The following is a 19930-nucleotide window of genomic DNA, read 5'->3' as shown; positions in this document are numbered from 1 at the left end:
GCCAGAAAAAAACACCCATGGTTGAAGATTTAAAATCAAGAATTACCAAAGCTCAGGATTGAGGAAGGGTATATTTTTAGAGCGTGAGGAAAATGGCCATGCTTGGACGGAGGCCAGATAAGGAGATGGGTTAAGGCAAGAGGAGGCTATAGAATGATTGAAGGTTTACAATTTGTGATGAAGGCAGAGTAGATTCAGTAAGAATAAAGGAGTAGCAGAGTTGTAAAGTAGAATATAGTGTTATAAACAAGAAATTTTATAGTTCAAGATACGAGAGGTGAAACAGTTCTAATAAGGTGGTTCCAGGTGTGACTAAAAGTAGGAAAGAGATGCAAAACACTGATGAAATGAATAAGTAGAAGTGCTTTTAATAATTTCACTAAGATAACAGGTGTGAACTAGGTTTATCTGAGATAAATTGGGATATATAGTCATTCTGTGAATTAAGGAACTTAAAGTGCCAAGATACTAATTGGGTCTTTGACCTGTAGTGAGTTGTAAAATTTCTCTCTCAGTCTGGGAACTCTGAATTTAGAATCTGAAGATTTGTTTCTAAATCTTTGCCCTCCAACTTTGCAAAGTGTTAGCTTTTTAAAATGTCTTTCCTGAACTTCAGGTTCAGAAAACAGTTATAGTCTCCCTCTCTTCCACTCTCACATTCACTGTGAAGGACACTAAAAGCAAATATTTATTTTTCCGTAGGATTTAATTTTGTGGTCTTGCAATACTGCCTAATAATTCCCTGCACCTTTTTCACTTTCTGATAGTAATGCACAACGACTTACAGATCATCCTATCTCTGTGTTTGCAAGCTCCTTTAGTTTCTCCAGGTGCCTCTTTTTTGCTTAGAAGTTCTTCAGGAAGAGTGATAAATGCTATAGATGTCAATCGCTAATTGTTATGTAGAAAATGCCTGTTTAGTTTTCATGGTCTAGGACAGGTATCTGTCTTTTCCCTTCAGTTGCACCTTTTCATTGCCTTAAAGAGACCTTAACATTTAAAAAAATTTTTTTTAATGTTATGAAGATTTTAGTTCATTTTTATTCATCTGAATTTTCTTCTCTCCAGATTGTTTAAAGGGAGTTATTTACCTTTCCATTGTGGAAATTCCCAAGTTCTCACTGTGGAATTAAGATAGTTGTCTTTTCAAGGAGTTTGCATATTATGAATTAGAGATTCTAGTGATGCAAAATAATTTAGATAAATTAAATGAAAAGTAGTAAACAATGCATTAATTTTTTTTATTATGCTCTAAGGCTTCTCAAACTTCAAAAATAAGATTTTTTCCTGTGGCTTATGTGCAAATTTTCATTGAAGCCTATGCTTTGTACCTTTCCTAAGAAGGAGGTCTCATTTCACAGTATAGCAAATAACTTTATTTCTTTTCTATGGTTTGACAGTTTAGGTGGCTTTCCTAAAATGGGAAGAATTGGGTGTTTAAGTGATAAATAATTTGAGAGCTTGATGACCTGAATTCCCCTTCTGCAGTAGCAAAATCCTACGGTCTATTTTTTCCATTGTGCTACCATATAAATGGTATATACAGGCATGTTTAACTAAAGAGTGACATTTAAGGTCATGGACTAGAGAAAGCATTTCTGTATAGCTAATGTTATAGAACATAGTAATATAGAAGTCATTTGTGGGGTGGATTATTTATGGTAGAGAATTTGTTGGATTCTACTCAAAACACTGATATTAGGGGTCAGTCCTTAGAACATAGATACAGCTTGATAAAACAATATGTGTAGCATTGGGATTTTATTTCTATATAGCTATTATTAACGGTGTGCTAAGTTATAAACATTTGACTTATAATTATCCTATATATATTAAGAACTGGTTTCCTTTTTATATCCCACCTGTGCCAGTTTGAATGTGTTGTGTCCCCCAAATACCATTATCTTTGATGTACTCTTGTGGGGCAGACATTTTGGTGCTGATTAGATTTGCTTGGAATGTGCCCCACCCAGCTGTGGATGATGATTCTGATGAGATATTCCCATGGAGGCATGGCCCCACCCATTCAGGATGGGGCTTGATCAGTGGAGCCATATAAATGAGCTGACTCAAAGAGAAGGAACTCAGGGCAACTGTGAGTGATGTTTTAAAGAGGAGCCACAGCCAAGAGGGACACTTGAAGAAAGCACAGGAGCTGCAGATGAGAGAGAGTTTGAAGATGGCCGTTCAACGCAGACTCTTGCTCCAGAGAAGCTAAGAGAGGACAAATACCCCAAGTGCAAATAAGAGTGACATTTTTGAGGAACTGCAGCATTAGCAAACTAGAACACCATCCATAGTCTTCTTCAGCTTTCCTCTAGCCTTTATGCAGCATTCAAGTTCTTGGTGGTAGTAATTTTCTGGCAACTGATAAAGGAAGCTTTTGCCCAGTGTTGCTATTCTGCCATTGTCTACTTTTCTCTACCAACCCCTTCTCACGTTGCCCCTAAGTAAGTTCCCTGTATTTACTGCTGCTTATCCTCTGGCTAGTACCATAATTAATTCCATCTGTCTTTCCCACACATCTGTATATACACACACTTTTCTGCTTAAACCTCATTTGTCCTTAACTTCCTTCTTCTCTCTTTAATTTTTTTAATTTTTATTTTTTTATTGTAGAATATAGCATGTATACATAAAAGTGATGACTTTCCAAGTGCAATTTAACAAGCAGTTACAGAGCAAATTTCAAAGAATGCCATGGGTCACACAGTTCCACAGTCTCAGTTATTTCCTTATTGTGAAATAAACATGCAAAAAGGTAATATCTTTCAAAGTATGCTTTAACAAGTAATTATATAGGAAATTTCCAAAAATGTTATGAGTTACAGTACCATAGTTTGTTATTTCCTTATTGTGAAATATAATACATACAAAAAGGTGATAAATTTCAAATTACAATTTAACAAGTAGCTATAGAATAAATTTCAAAGGATGCTTTGGGTTACCATTCCACCATTTCAGTTCTTTCCTTCTAGCTATTCTAATACCCTAGCAACTAAGAAGAAGAAAATTATATAGAGATTCAGTATTCATCATACTTTGTTAAATTCCTTCTTGTCTGTTGCTACCCTTCCTCTAGTTTAATCACTTTCCTGATCTTCAGGGATACCTAGGCAGGACCACCCTCACTTGTTCATGTTGAGAAGGGATGTCGACATAATGGGAAAAGGGAGCACCTCTGGTTGATGTTCTTGAAGAGGCTATTGTCTCTGGGCTTTGGGACTTAGCTGACATAGGAGTTCTCAGGAGGATATAAGTTTCTGAAGAATGAACTTAGTGAAACTTTTATAGAGTCTCAGCTAGGGATCCAGGTATTCTTTAGCGCTTTCAGGACTACCGTTGACTTGGGCTTATCATACATACTGTGGTCATTTGGCAGATCAAGCTGAAGCTTGCATAGGAGTAACCTCCAGGACAGCCTCTTGATTCTATTTGAATTCTTTAGCCACTGAAACCTTATTTTGTTGCTTTTCTTTTCCCCCTTTGGTCAAAAAGGCATTCTCAACCCCTTGATGCCAGAGTCAGGCTCTTTCCTGGAATCCGTGTCCCACGTCGCCTGGGAGACTCATTCATCTGAGGGGTCCTGTCCCACATTGGGGGGAGGGTGGTGAATTTATTTGCAGAGTTAGGCTTAGAGAGATAAAGTCCACATTTCAGCTTTGCAACCGTAAGTTTCACCAGAGCAAGCCTCAAGATTGAGGGCTTGAGAGTGTGTGCCTGAGCGCCACTCGGACACTCTGGAACCAGGACCGGGGGCCCTCACTGGGAGCGCGTCCACTCGGCACCCAGGCAGGCAAACAAAAGAAAAAGGAAAAACTCAGAAGTGAATTTCTTCCACTCAATTTAGATGCACATGATTGGTTAGCTTTGCTGATTGCAAATCAACCCTTGAGCAGTCAGACTACTGGCAAGTTACTCCTCCAGGAAAGTAGGCAAAAAGCCAGGAACTGCGTGGACTGGACACCACAGAGCAATCTGTCTTTGGGCATACTTCATACAACACTCATGAAAACGTGGAACTGCTGAGATCAGCGAAATCTATAGACTGAGACCAGACACCAGAGACTCTGAGAGCAGCCAGCCCAGCAGAGAGGAGACACGCATAGAAAAAAAACAACACGAAAAACTCCAAAATAAAAGCAGAGGATTTTTGGAGTTCTGGTGAACACAGAAAGGGGAAGGGCGGAGATCAGGCCTTGAGGCGCATATGCAAATCCCCAAGCAAGGCTGATCTCTCTGCCCTGTGCACCTTTCCTTAATGGCCCTGGTTGCTTTGTCTATTAGCATTTCAATAACCCATTAGATCTCTGAGGAGGGCCGTTTTTTTTGTTTGTTTGTTTGTTTTTTAAATCCTTTTTGCTTTTTCTAAAACAATTACTCTAAGAAGCTCAATACAGAAAGCTTCAAAGAATTAAAATTTGGGCACGTCAAGTCAAGAGCAGAACTAAGAGAGCTCTGAGACAAAAGGCAATAATCCAGTGGCTGAGAAAATTCACTAAACAACACAACTTCCCAAGAAAAGGGGGGTGTCCGCTCACAGCCACCATCCTGGTGGACAGGAAACACTCCTGCCCATCGCCAGCCCCATAGCCCAGAGCTGCCCCAGACAACCCAGTGTGACGGAAGTGCTTCAAATAACAGGCACACACCACAAAACTGGGCGTGGACATTAGCCTTCCCTGCAACCTCAGCTGAATGTCCCAGAGCTGGGAAGGGGGAGCAGTGTGAATTAACAGAGCCCCATTCAGCCATCATTTGAGCAGACTGGGAGCCTCCCAACACAGCCCAGCAGCCCAGAACTGCCCTGGGGGGACGGCACTCACCTGTGACATAGCACAGTCATCCCTCAACAGAGGACCCGGGGTGCACAGCCTGGAAGAGGGGCCCACTTGCAAGTCTCAGGAGCCATACGCCAATACCAAAGACTTGTGGGTCAGTAGCAGAGACAAACTGTGGCAGGACTGAACTGAAGGATTAGACTATTGCAGTAGCTTTAAAACTCTAGGATCATCAGGGAGATTTGATTGTTAGGGCCACCCCCCCTCCCCGACTGCCCAGAAACACGCCCCACATACAGGGCAGGCAACACCAACTACACACGCAAGCTTGGTACACCAATTGGGCCCCACAAGACTCACTCCCCCACTCACCAAAAAGGCTAAGCAGGGGAGATCTGGCTTGTGGAGAACAGGTGGCTCGTGGACGCCACCTGCTGGTTAGTTAGAGAAAGTGTACTCCACGAAGCTGTAGATCTGATAAATTAGAGATAAGGAGTTCAATAGGTCTACAAACCCTAAAAGAACCCTATCAAGTTCAGCAAATGCCACGAGGCCAAAAACAACAGAAAATTATAAAGCATATGAAAAAACCAGACGATATGGATAACCCAAGCCCAAGCACCCAAATCAAAAGACCAGAAGAGACACACATAGAGCAGCTACTCAAAGAACTAAAGATGAACAATGAGACCATAGTACGGGATATGAAGGAAATCAAGAAGACCCTAGAAGAGCATAAAGAAGACATTGCAAGACTAAATAAAAAAATGGATGATCTTATGGAAATTAAAGAAACTGTTGACCAAATTAAAAAGATTCTGGACACTCATAGTACAAGACTAGACGAAGTTGAACAACGAATCAGTGACCTGGAAGATGACAGAATGGAAAATGAAAGCATAAAAGAAAGAATGGGGAAAAAAATTGAAAAACTCGAAATGGACCTCAGGGATATGATAGATAATATGAAACGTCCGAATATAAGACTCATTGGTGTCCCAGAAGGGGAAGAAAAGGGTAAAGGTCTAGGAAGAGTATTCAAAGAAATTGTTGGGGAAAACTTCCCAAATCTTCTAAACAACATAAATACACAAATCATAAATGCTCAGCGAACTCCAAATAGAATAAATCCAAAAAAACCCACTCCGAGACATATACTGATCACACTGTCAAACATAGAAGAGAAGGAGCAAGTTCTGAAAGCAGCAAGAGAAAAGCAATTCACCACATACAAAGGAAACAGCATAAGACTAAGTAGTGACTACTCAGCAGCCACCATGGAGGCGAGAAGGCAGTGGCACGATATATTTAAAATTCTGAGTGAGAGGAATTTCCAGCCAAGAATACTTTATCCAGCAAAGCTCTCCTTCAAATTTGAGGGAGAGCTTAAATTTTTCACAGACAAAGAAATGCTGAGAGAATTTGCTAACAAGAGACCTGCCCTACTGGAGATACTAAAGGGAGCCCTACAGACAGAGAAACAAAGACAGGACAGAGAGACTTGGAGAAAGGTTCAGTACTAAAGAGATTCGGTATGGGTACAATAAAGGATATTAATAGAGAGAGGGAAAAATATGGCAAACATAATCCAAAGGATAAGATGGCCGATTCAAGAAATGCCTTCACGGTTTTAACGTTGAATGTAAATGGATTAAACTCCCCAATTAAAAGATATAGATTCGCAGAATGGATCAAAAAAAATGAACCATCAATATGTTGCATACAAGAGACTCATCTTAGACACAGGGACACAAAGAAACTGAAAGTGAAAGGATGGAAAAAATATTTCATGCAAGCTACAGCCAAAAGAAAGCAGGTGTAGCAATATTAATCTCAGATAAAATAGACTTCAAATGCAGGGATGTTTTGAGAGACAAAGAAGGCCACTACATACTAATAAAAGGGGCAATTCAGCAAGAAGAAATAACAATCGTAAATGTCTATGCACCCAATCAAGGTGCCACAAAATACATGAGAGAAACATTGGCAAAACTAAAGGAAGCAATTGATGTTTCCACAATAATTGTGGGAGACTTCAACACATCACTCTCTCCTATAGATAGATCAACCAGACAGAAGACCAATAAGGAAATTGAAAACCTAAACAATCTGATAAATGAATTAGATTTAACAGACATCTACAGGACATTACATCCCAAATCACCAGGATACACATACTTTTCTAGTGCTCACGGAACTTTCTCCAGAATAGATCATATGCTGGGACATAAAACAAGCCTCAATAAATTTAAAAAGATTGAAATTATTCAAAGCACATTCTCTGACCACAATGGAATACAATTAGAAGTCAATAACCATCAGAGACTTAGAAAATTCACAAATACCTGGAGGTTAAACAACACACTCCTAAACAATCAGTGGGTTAAAGAAGAAATAGCAAGAGAAATTGCTAAATATATAGAGACGAATGAAAATGAGAACACAACATACCAAAACCTATGGGATGCAGCAAAAGCAGTGCTAAGGGGGAAATTTATAGCACTAAACGCATATATTAAAAAGGAAGAAAGAGCCAAAATCAAAGAACTAATGGATCAACTGAAGAAGCTAGAAAATGAACAGCAAACCAATCCTAAACCAAGTAGAAGAAAAGAAATAACAAGGATTAAAGCAGAAATAAATGACATAGAGAACAAAAAAACAATAGAAAGGATAAATATCACCAAAAGTTGGTTCTTTGAGAAGATCAACAAGATTGACAAGCCCCTAGCTAGACTGACAAAATCAAAAAGAGAGAAGACCCATATAAACAAAATAATGAATGAAAAAGGTGACATAACTGCAGATCCTGAAGAAATTAAAAAAATTATAAGAGGATATTATGAACAACTGTATGGCAACAAACTGGATAATGTAGAAGAAATGGACAATTTCCTGGAAACATATGAACAACCTAGACTGACCAGAGAAGAAATAGAAGACCTCAACCAACCCATCACAAGCAAAGAGATCCAATCAGTCATCAAAAATCTTCCCATAAATAAATGCCCAGGGCCAGATGGCTTCACAGGGGAATTCTACCAAACTTTCCAGAAAAAACTGACACCAATCTTACTCAAACTCTTTCAAAACATTGAAAAAAATGGAACACTACCTAACTCATTTTATGAAGCTAACATCAATCTAATACCAAAACCAGGCAAAGATGCTACAAAAAAGGAAAACTACCGGCCAATCTCCCTAATGAATATAGATGCAAAAATCCTCAACAAAATACTTGCAAATCGAATCCAAAGACACATTAAAAAAATCATACACCATGACCAAGTGGGGTTCATTCCAGGCATGCAAGGATGGTTCAACATAAGAAAAACAATCAATGTATTACAACACATTAAAAACTCGAAAGGGAAAAATCAATTGATCATCTCAATAGATGCTGAAAAAGCATTTGACAAAATCCAACATCCCTTTTTGATAAAAACACTTCAAAAGGTAGGAATTGAAGGAAACTTCCTCAACATGATAAAGAGCATATATGAAAAACCCACAGCCAGCATAGTACTCAATGGTGAGAGACTGAAAGCCTTCCCTCTAAGATCAGGAACAAGACAAGGATGCCCGCTGTCACCACTGTTATTCAACATTGTGCTGGAAGTGCTAGCCAGGGCAATCCGGCAAGACAAAGAAATAAAAGGCATCCAAATTGGAAAAGAAGAAGTAAAACTGTCATTGTTTGCAGATGATATGATCTTATATCTAGAAAACCCTGAGAAATCAACGATACACCTACTAGAGCTAATAAACAAATTTAGCAAAGTAGCGGGATACAAGATTAATGCACATAAGTCAGTAATGTTTCTATATGCTAGAAATGAACAAACTGAAGAGACACTCAAGAAAAAGATACCATTTTCAATAGCAACTAAAAAAATCAAGTACCTAGGAATAAACTTAACCAAAGATGTAAAAGACCTATACAAAGAAAACTACATAACTCTACTAAAAGAAATAGAAGGGGACCTTAAAAGATGGAAAAATATTTCATGTTCATGGATAGGAAGGCTAAATGTCATTAAGATGTCAATTCTACCCAAACTCATCTACAGATTCAATGCAATCCCAATCAAAATTCCAACAACCTACTTTGCAGACTTGGAAAAGCTAGTTATCAAATTTATTTGGAAAGGGAAGATGCCTCGAATTGCTAAAGACACTCTAAAAAGAAAAACGAAGTGGGAGGACTTACACTCCCTGACTTTGAAGCTTATTATAAAGCCACAGTTGCCAAAACAGCATGGTACTGGCACAAAGATAGACATATAGATCAATGGAATCGAATTGAGAATTCGGAGATAGACCCTCAGATCTATGGCCGACTGATCTTTGATAAGGCCCCCAAAGTCACCGAACTGAGCCATAATGGTCTTTTCAACAAATGGGGCTGGGAGAGTTGGATATCCATATCCTAAAGAATGAAAGAGGACCCCTACCTCACCCCCTACACAAAAATTAACTCAAAATGGACCAAAGATCTCAATATAAAAGAAAGTACCATAAAACTCCTAGAAGATAATGTAGGAAAACATCTTCAAGACCTTGTATTAGGAGGCCACTTCCTAGACTTTACACCCAAAGCACAAGCAACAAAAGAGAAAATAGATAAATGGGAACTCCTCAAGCTTAGAAGTTTCTGTACCTCAAAGGAATTTCTCAAAAAGGTAAAGAGGCAGCCAACTCAATGGGAAAAAATTTTTGGAAACCATGTATCTGACAAAAGACTGATACCTTGCATATACAAAGAAATCCTACAACTCAATGACAATAGTACAGACAGCCCAATTATAAAATGGGCAAAAGATATGAAAAGACAGTTCTCTGAAGAGGAAATACAAATGGCCAAGAAACACATGAAAAAATGTTCAGCTTCACTAGCTATTAGAGAGATGCAAATTAAGACCACAATGAGATACCATCTAACACCGGTTAGAATGGCTGCCATTAAACAAACAGGAAACTACAAATGCTGGAGGGGATGTGGAGAAATTGGAACTCTTATTCATTGTTGGTGGGACTGTATAATGGTTCAGCCACTCTGGAAGTCAGTCTGGCAGTTCCTTAGAAAACTAGATATAGAGCTACCATTCGATCCAGCGATTGCACTTCTCGGTATATACCCGGAAGATCGGAAAGCAGTGACACGAACAGATATCTGCACGCCAATGTTCATAGCAGCATTATTCACAATTGCCAAGAGATGGAAACAACCCAAATGTCCTTCAACAGATGAGTGGATAAATAAAATGTGGTATATACACACGATGGAATACTACGCGGCAGTAAGAAGGAACGATCTGGTGAAACATATGACAACATGGATGAACCTTGAAGACATAATGCTGAGCGAAATAAGCCAGGCACAAAAAGAGAAATATTATATGCTACCACTAATGTGAACTTTGAAAAATGTAAAACAAATGGTTTATAATGTAGAATGTAGGGGAACTAGCAGTAGAGAGCAATTAAGGAAGGGGGAACAATAATCCAAGAAGAACAGATAAGCTATTTAACGTTCTGGGAATGCCCAGAAATGACTATGGTCTGTTAATTTCTGATGGATGTAGTAGGAACAAGTTCACTGAAATGTTGCTATATTATGTAACTTTCTTGGGGTAAAGTAGGAACATGTTGGAAGTTAAGCAGTTATCTTAGGTTAGTTGTCTTTTTCTTACTCCCTTGCTATGGTCTCTTTGAAATGTTCTTTTATTGTATGTTTGTTTTCTTTTTAACTTTTTTTTTTATACAGTTGATTTGAAAAAAGAAGGGAAAGTTAAAAAAAAAAAAAAAAGAAAAAAGACAAACAAGGAAAAAAAAGAAAAAAAGATGTAGTGCCCCCTTGAGGAGCCTGTGGAGAATGCAGGGGTATTCGCCTACCCCACCTCCATGGTTGCTAACATGACCACAGACATAGGGGACTGGTGGTTTGATGGGTTGAGCCCTCTACCATAAGTTTTACCCTTGGGAAGACGGTTGCTGCAAAGGAGAGGCTAGGCCTCCCTGTATTTGTGCCTAAGAGTCTCCTCCTGAATGCCTCTTTGTTGCTCAGATGTGGCCCTGTCTCTCTGGCTAAGCCAACTTGAAAGGTGAAATCACTGCCCTCCCCCCTACGAGGGATCAGACACCCAGGGAAGTGAATCTCCCTGGCAACGTGGAATATGACTCCCGGGGAGGAATGTAGACCCGGCATCGTGGGATGGAGAACATCTTCTTGACCAAAAGGGGGATGTGAAAGGAAATGAAATAAGCTTGAGTGGCAGAGAGATTCCAAAACGAGCCGAGAGATCACTCTGGTGGGCACTCTTACGCACACTTTAGACAACCTTTTTTAGGTTCTAAAGAATTGGGGTAGCTGATGGTGGATACCTGAAACTATTAAACTACAACCCAGAACCCATGAATCTCGAAGACAGTTGTATAAAAATGTAGCTTATGAGGGGTGACAGTGGGATTGGGAATGCCATAAGGACCAAACTCCACTTTGTCTAGTTTATGGATGGATGTGTAGAAAAGTAGGGGAAGCAAACAAACAGACAAAGGTACCTAGTGTTCTTTTTTACTTCAATTGCTCTTTTTCACTCTAATTATTATTCTTGTTATTTTTGTGTGTGTGCTAATGAAGGTGTCAGGGATTGATTTAGGTGATGAATGTACAACTATGTAATGGTACTGTAAACAATCGAAAGTACAATTTGTTTTGTATGACTGCGTGGTATGTGAATATATCTCAATAAAATGATGATTAAAAAAAAAAAAAAAAAAAAAGATTGAGGGCTTGACTTACAAAGTAGGGGGTTCCTAAGACCATGAGCCTTAGGAAAAGATCTCTGCTTTTCATGTCATTTCATTTATTTTATTTTTTAATTTTAAACATTTTATTTTGAAATATTTTCAAATTCACAGGACAGTTAAAAAAAACAATAGAAACCCCTTGCAGAGAATTCCAACATAACTCTGTCTCCCAGTCTCCCAGATACCCAGATATACCAATTTTAAGTTTGCCACATTTGCTAGATTATTCTATCTATCCATCAGTCTGAGACCATCTATCTAGCTATTTATGTCTGTCTATCAATCCATTTTCTGAACATTTGAGTGTAGATTGTTTACTTCATGCTCCTTGACTGTTTAATACTGCTATGTACATTCCATAAGAATGAAGATATTCACTTACATAGACACATTAAGTGCAGTTACCAAATTCAAGAGGTTTAACATCTATATAAAGCTTTTAGTTTATATGATAGTTTTTTCGTATGTCCCAATAGTGTCCTTTCATGTCTTTTCTCCTCCCTTATTAGACCACATCCAAGATCACACATTACCTTTAATTGTCATTGTTTCTTTAGTTGCTCTTTTTTTATGTGGGAATATATATACAATGCACCCTTTCCCATCTCAGTGACTTCCAACCATACATTCAGTGGGGTTAATTAATTATACTTCTATGTTGTGGTACCCTCATTGCCTTCCATTACTAAAACTTTCCCATCTCCCTGAACAGAAACCTTACAGCAATTTTGTATTAACTCCCCATTCCTCCTGCAGTTTGCCCCTGGCTACTTGTCCTCTAATTTCTGTCTCTCTGAGCTTGCTTATTTTTAACATGCTAAATCTGTAAGAATCTCATTTGCGTTTATGCCAACTTCGATATTATACACAAACTATGTTCTATACCCCTCCATCGCCCCACCTTTATGTAGTTCTTGTCACAAATTACATACATATACTAGTACAAAGTTTCTGATGTATCGTTATATTTTATACCTTTGCCTTTTAGATTGTGTAGGAAGTAAAAAGTGGAGTTACAAACTGAAAATACAGTAGTACTGGCATTTATATTTACTCCTGATGTTGCCCTTACTGGAGATCTTTATTTCTTCATGCAGCTTCCAACTATTGTCTAGTGTCCTGTGCTTTCAACCTGCAAACTCTCTTTAGCATCTCTTGTAGGGCTGGTTTAGTGGTGATGAACTGCCTCAACTTTTGTTTATCTCGGAATGTCTTAATCTCTTCCTCAATTTTGAAAGACAGTTTTGCCAGATACAGAATTCTTGGTTGGCACATGTTTGCTTTCAGCATTTAATATATGTTACCTCACTACCTTGTTGCTTCCAGGTATCCAATGAGAAGTTGGCACTTACTCTTATTGAGGCTCCCTTGTATGTGATATGTTGCTTCTTTATCTCTTGGTGCTTTCCGAATTCTCTGTTTACTTTTGGCATTTGACAGTTGGATGATAATATGTTGCTCTTTGGCATTTGACAGTTGGATGATATTATGTTGCAGTGTGGGTCTATTGGGTTATGCTTTTGGAGTTGGTTGAGCATCTTGGTTGTGTATATTCATGTCTTAGTTAAATTCAGGAATTTTTCAACCATTATTCCTTTGAAAATTGTCTCTGCCCTTTCGTCTCCTTCTGGGACACCCACAATGCATTCATTCATCAGGCTCTGTTCATTTTTCTTCATTGTTTCTGCCTCTTAGCCTAAGTTATTTCATTTGTCTTATCTTTAAGTGCACCCATTCTTGTCAGGTCCAATCTGCTGTTGAACTCCTCTAGGGAATTTTAAATTTCTATTACTGTGGTCTTCAGCTCTGTTTTGTTCATTTTCATAATTTCCGTCTCTCTGTTGATACTGTTTGTGTTCATCTTTTGTATTCCTGATTTCCTTTAGTTTTTTATGTATGCTCTTCTTTGGGTCATTAGCATATTTAGGAACATTTTTAAAAAGTCTTTGTGTTCCAGGTCTGATTTTTCTCATTGATGTATTTTAATGCTTTAATTTTTTCTTTTGCCTGGTACATCACTTCCTGTTTCTTGGCATGTTTTGTAATCTTTTGTAGAAACCTGGATATTTTGATATTTTAAGGTGTTAGTGCTGGAATTTAGTCTCCGAGGCATCTATCTGTTCTTTGAGCTTGTGTCCAACCAGTATTACAACACAGCTTTCCTTGAATGCTGGGATCTTAAAAAGGGGGGGAGTGTGGTGGGAGAAATACCTTTCCCAGTCTTTGCAGATTAACTTGTGCACATGCTCTCCTTCAGGGCTTACCTATAAAATGAGTTTGGACTAGAGCTTGATAATTTCTTATCTTAGGTATGCATATATGGCCCTGGCATTTTCCCATTTACACAGATACGAGTATCACCACTTCCCCAGGAAACAGTTTCCTCACAGTCCCAGGCAGGGACTGCAGTGTATGTCACTACAGTTGGCAGTCCTTTGCCCCAGGCAGTCACCTGACTACTCTTCTAGAGCATTCTGTAGTTTTGTACATGCAGGGCAAGTTCTAGGACGTTAAGTCCCTTAGACCACCACCAGACAGATTGGGCCTACTATGTGCACTAGGGTTACTCTGCTTTCTCTGAAACCATACCAGGGATCTGCTCTGGCTCCACACTAAGCTGGAAGGAGTGGGGAAGGGACCATCCAGGGTACCATGAGATCCAACTGCTTTTTTTTTTTTTTTTTTTAACAAACAAGATGTAATAATACTCACAAGAATACTTTGCCCCTAAATAGGAAAACTTTGCACATGGTTTTGTTTCAAAAGGTTACAAATTCAGTTCTTGAAAATCTAGCAGAGAAGCAGCAGGACTAATAGTCTGTTTCTGGAACTGTCTGCTAGCAAAATCAGCAGGTCTCTGATTTCAGGGAGTGGGGGAAGGGTTTACAGCCCATACTGCACTTCTTCCCTTAGCCAACCTCAGTACCGCCTGTTGATCTTCTTCAGCTTTTCCTAGTGATAATCATTGGCAGCCTTCTCATTAGCAGGATGCTTGTGGTTAGGAGGAGACTGCTCAGGCTCTGACTTCCCATGTCACTCACCCTGAAAGACTGGGCTTTGGGTTCTTCTTTGTTCCTCTGTATGTGGGGGCTTTGAACTCCTTATGATAAAATCGGTTGTGCTGCACATAATTTACAACCATGTGAGGGGGTACAAAAGATATCTCATTGTCTCTCTTGTACTGCTATTCTGCCAGCAGATGGACCTTGGCATCCTCCATGGAAATGATATTTTAAGCTTTAGCATTGATGCCAAGGGCTGCCTCAGGGATGCCACTCAGCATCTGGTTGGAAGGCATCTCCTCGATTTTCTTGCTGAGGATACATGGATATTTTCTGGAATTTCATAGACAAGCCTCTGCATACTTCAGCTTTACTTTCTGTTCCTCGTCTTCTACAATCCCTTTCCTCTTCTTAAGCTCTATCTCAGTGTACTTCATCCTACATGTGGGCATCCTCATCCCTTTGTTTGTTTTCTGCAGAAAGTAATGTCCCCAGGTGGAGGTCTTCCTCTTCACTGATACTATCTTTGCCCTTCTCCTTCAGTTTCTGCATGTCCACTATACCACCTGTCCTCATCTGAAAGGGGTCAGTCCACTAGATTGGTCTCTTTCTGCACATTCTCTCCTACCAGCAGCGCCACAGCACTCACCCCATTGGGTCTGTTCCTCAAATTCTGTACTTCTCGGGTCTCTTCCAGTTTTATTCGAACTTGTTCTGAGTCACACTGTGTAAGCTATATAGTTATATGATTGTCTTCAAGAATCAAGGATACTGGGTTGCAGGTCAACAGTTTCAGGTATTTCCTTCTAGCTATTCTAATACACTAAAAACTAAAAAAGGATATCTGTGTAATGCATAAGAATAACCCAGAATGACCTCCCAACTCCATTTGAAATCTCTCAGTCCCTGAAACTTTATTTTGTTTCATTTCTCTTTCCCCTTTTGGTCCAGAAGGCTTTCTCAATCCTATAATGCCAGGTCCAGACTCATCCCAGGGAGTAATGTCCCACTTTGCCAGGGAGATTTATACCCCTGGGAGTCATGTCCCACGTAAGGGGCAGGGCAGTGAGTTTACCTGGTGAGTTGGCTTAGAGAGAGAAGCCACATGTGAGCAACAAAGACTTTCTCTGGGGGTGACTCTTAGGCATAATTATAAATAGGTTTAGCCTCTCCTTTGCATTCATAAGGGCTAGTCCCAATATCAAGGGCTTAGCCTACTGATATACTTTGTGAGAATATCAGTAATTCCCCAGGTGGGGAAGTTTAATATTTATACATTTTTCCCCAGTCCCTCAAGGGAGATTTGCAAATACTCTTTATACTATGCCCAGATAACTCTTGGATGTGTCGAGGCTTCATGCTAACCTGTACAAACCAACCAGATCTCACCCCTATTCAAGGTTCTATGTAATTATGATGTTTGAATAAACTGATCATACAAGTTAAATTATATAGTGTGTGTGCCAGTTTGAATACACTGTGTCCCCCAAATGCCATTATCTTTGATGTAATCTTGTATGGGCAGACGTTATCAGTGTTGATTAGATTGTAATTTTTTGAGTGTTTCTGTGGAGATGTGCCCCACCCAGCTGTGGGTGATGACTCTGATTGGATAATTTCCATGGAGGCGTTGCTCTGCCCATTCAGGGTGGGTCTAAGTTGAGTCACTGGAGCCATATAAATGAGCTGATGGACAGGGGGAACTCAGTGCAGCTGTGAGTGATGTTTTGAAGAGGAACTACAGACAAGAGGGACACTTTGAAGAAAGCACAGGAGCTGCAGATGAGAGAAAGTTTGAAGACAGCCATTGAAAGCACTCTTGCTCTGGAGAAGCTGAAAGAGGGCAAATACCCCCAGTGCAACTAAGAGTGACATTTTTGAGGAACTGCAGCCTAGAGAGGAACGTCCTGGGAGAAAGCCATTTTGAAACCAGAACTCCGGAGCAGACGCCAGCCACGTGCCTTCCCAGTTAACAGAGGTTTTCCGGATGCCATTGGCCATCCTCCAGTGAAGGCACCCGATTGTTGATGCCTTACCTTGGACACTTTATGGTCTTAAGACTGTAACTGTGTAACCAAATAAACCCCCTTTTATGAAGGCCAATCCATCTCTGGTGTTTTGCATCCTGGCAGCATTAGCAAACTAGAACAGTGTGCTACAGAAAATATAGATTTTTGCACCAAATAAACATCTCTCCCTTTGGTCTCACACAGAAGTTGAAGTTTTAAAAGACAGTCAATATCATCCTTTACCCTTTAGTCTGATTTACCTTAGTCCCAACCAAGTCCATTTTGTTCATATCCGTAACTGAAATCTGATCTCTTTTTCAGCTTCTTTAACATTTGCCCTATGGAGTAATGTTGACATTCATAGCTGCCGAACTCTGGCTCTGAATCTCAGATGTCACACAGATACCTGAAGTTCCAGGACTGACCAGGTGTATACAAACAGCTTAGCATCTCAGAATTTAGAAATAACCATTACTAATCATGAATGCTTTAAGAGCTTACAATCTAGAGGCTTTTACAGTAAGCCTTCCCCTGTGCTCTCAGATTCAGTTCTCAGTGTTTGCACATTGTGGTTAATCCATGTTATTGAGGTATTATAAGGTTTGTCTTTTCGATTCTGGCTTATTTCACTCAACATACAATCCTCACCTAGTTGCATACCTCACAACTTTGTTCCTTCTTGCACTGCTCAGTATTTCATTGTATCCTGTTATCAGTCGATATACCTTAGGCCACCTCCATCCACTGAAAATCATGAATACTGCTGCCATAAACACCAGTGTGCAAATGTCCATTCGTGTCCCTGCTCTCAGTTCTTCCAAGTATATATCCAATAACAAGGTTGCAGGACCATATGGCAGCCCCATTCTTAACTTCTGTAGCATCAACATTGGGGGCAAGGGGACGGGCGGAGTTGTGTTCAAGCAGGCAGCTACTCTTGCTTGATGGGGATTCTCCTCCCACCAGGTAATATGGTCCTGCCTGGTTCATCCACCACTACATCCCCAGCACCTGGCATACAGGAGACACTGAAAACTTCAATTGAATGTGTTTGGAGGTAGGGGAAGCGGAATAGAAGGCTGTGGAGGTTGCGGCTGGAGGATGACTGGGAGACGAGTACATACCTCTCTCCACATTTTCTCCAGCACTTGTGTCCCTCTGTTAATTTATTTTTTAAAGTTTTATTCACACCCCATACAATCCATACTAAGTAAACAATGATTCCTAGTATAATCACATAATTATGCATTCACCACCACAGTCTTTATGAGGATGTTTCCATTTCTTCTGCAACCGAAGAGGAAGAAGAGAAAAAAATGAAGAATAAAAAATAAAAGAAGGAATATAAAAATAAAATGAAATACAATGAAAAGGTCAGGCAACACCACCAGGAATCCCATACCTGCACTCCCTTATATCCCCCTCTTATAGACATTTACCTTTTGTATATTGCCTTTTTTATAATTAATGGAAGCATCGTACAATCTTACTGTTAATTATAGACTCTAGTTTGCATTGATTGTATTTTTCCCCCATACCATCCAATTTTCAACACCTTGCAGTGTTGACATTCATTTGTTCTCTCATGTAAAAACATTTATATTTGTACGTTTGATCACCATGATTGACCACTCAAGGTTTTGCTAAGTTATACAATCCCAGTCTTTTTCTTCTGTCTTTCCTTCTGGTGTCATACAGGCTCCTAGCCTTCTTTCAACCATGTCACATTAAAGAGTACTAACCTTGACTAAACTATATCTGTAATAAAACAGGAACTGTCTTTAAACAGTCTTTATTAGTCAGGATTCTCCAGGGAAACAAAACTGACAGGAGATAAAAATATATATATAAATAAAATACTTATATAAATAATGTAAATATTTTTAGATTTAGTATAGGAATTGGCTCACACAACTATGGGGACGGGCAAGTCCAAATTCTATAAGGTGGGCTGCAAGCTGGGAACTCCGATGGAGGTTTTCATTGAATTCCCCAGGAGAAGCTGGCTGGCTGAATTAGAGATGGAAATGCTTTCTTCTGACTGCTGAACTCATCAGTTCTCCTACAAGGTCTGATTGAATGAGACCTCTCTCATTGCTGAATGCAGACTTCTTAGTTGGTTGTAATCAGCCATAGATGCAGTCAACTTACTATTAAATCCATGAAATATCCTCACAGTAGCATTCAAGCCAGTGCTTGCTTGACCAAACAACTGGATGCCATAACCTAAGCCAAGTTGACACACGCACTTAAACATCATATAGTCTGAGCTGGTTTATACAGTTTCTTGGGCTTTCCCAAAGAATAATTTAATTTGTTGAAAGAAGTTTAGTGCATGTCAAAAAGTATACTTGTATGTTTTATTTATTCAGAAAATATTATACACACATCTTATTTTTATGAGACAAAGGTAGGATACGTAAAACATAGCCCCTACCCATTAGGATATTCTAGACTTCTTGAGGAGACTTGATTTTTATACTAATAACCATAGCAGAGACAGTGTAAGATAATTGCTTTATAATTGGTACGATATTTTCTGTTCACAGGAGTCAGTGAGCCCTTTGGACTAGGGTGTCCACTAGGGCTTCAAGAAAAGGAAGTAGAATTTGGGGTAAAGGTGTGTAATGAAGGGTAGAAGCAATTCCAGGACATAGTCGCATATTCATTCAGCATGTGTTAATTGAACTCTCTCTGTGAGCTCTTGCTTTTTCCTATGCAAAACTATAAAGAAGCCCAGGATGTTTTTGGAAGATAACCTGATTTGACTATAGTGGAGAGTTGAAGTTAATGTAGCATTTTATATTTGAATGGAGGTATATGCATATGTGTCTATATATATTATATACAAACATGAAAGTAGAATAAAGTTGTAAAATTGAATATGATGTTTTAAATTTCATAAGGCTTTTAGCTGTGGGAAGCCATCATTTGAGTTGATGGTAACATTAAATAGTTTAAGAAGAGTAATTAGAAAACTACATTTTGTTTTGAAAACCAAAAGGAATAAAATTGGATATAAGAAGGGCCTAAACTAGGGATGATGGCAGTAGACTCTAAATCATCAACTGTATTTTCTGGGAAGCTAACTCACTTTTGAGATGAACAGTCTGGGCTCTTGAGAATACTATAGTTTTTGTATGAGGAATTTACAATCTCTGTGCAATGACAAGAAATAATAAGAATGTGATAAATTAAGTGATAAGTAAACTCAGTTGAACTTTGAGTTTTAGCCCTAAAAGTTGCTCTGCTATGTTGTCCAAAATTAGAATATGTGTTTGATAGACTTCTAATGTTTGTAGTTACATGTTTAATTAGCTGTGCCCCT

At 39.1% G+C, this 19930-nt stretch overlaps 1 protein-coding gene and 1 pseudogene across 4 annotated transcripts in view; one reads left to right on the top strand and one right to left on the bottom strand.

Moving 5' to 3' along the window:
* Positions 1 to 19930, top strand: part of PDS5A (PDS5 cohesin associated factor A) — a 188076-nt gene that overhangs the window by 40746 nt on the left and 127400 nt on the right. The gene's annotated exons all lie outside the window — the stretch shown is intronic.
* Positions 14511 to 17738, bottom strand: LOC119529031 (annotated as a pseudogene).

This window comes from Choloepus didactylus, chromosome 3 (genome assembly GCF_015220235.1).
Source record: "Choloepus didactylus isolate mChoDid1 chromosome 3, mChoDid1.pri, whole genome shotgun sequence".
In the NCBI taxonomy this organism is placed as follows: domain Eukaryota; kingdom Metazoa; phylum Chordata; class Mammalia; order Pilosa; family Megalonychidae; genus Choloepus; species Choloepus didactylus.
Note: the sequence above shows the minus strand (reverse complement) of the source record. Positions and strands in the feature narration are given on the sequence as shown.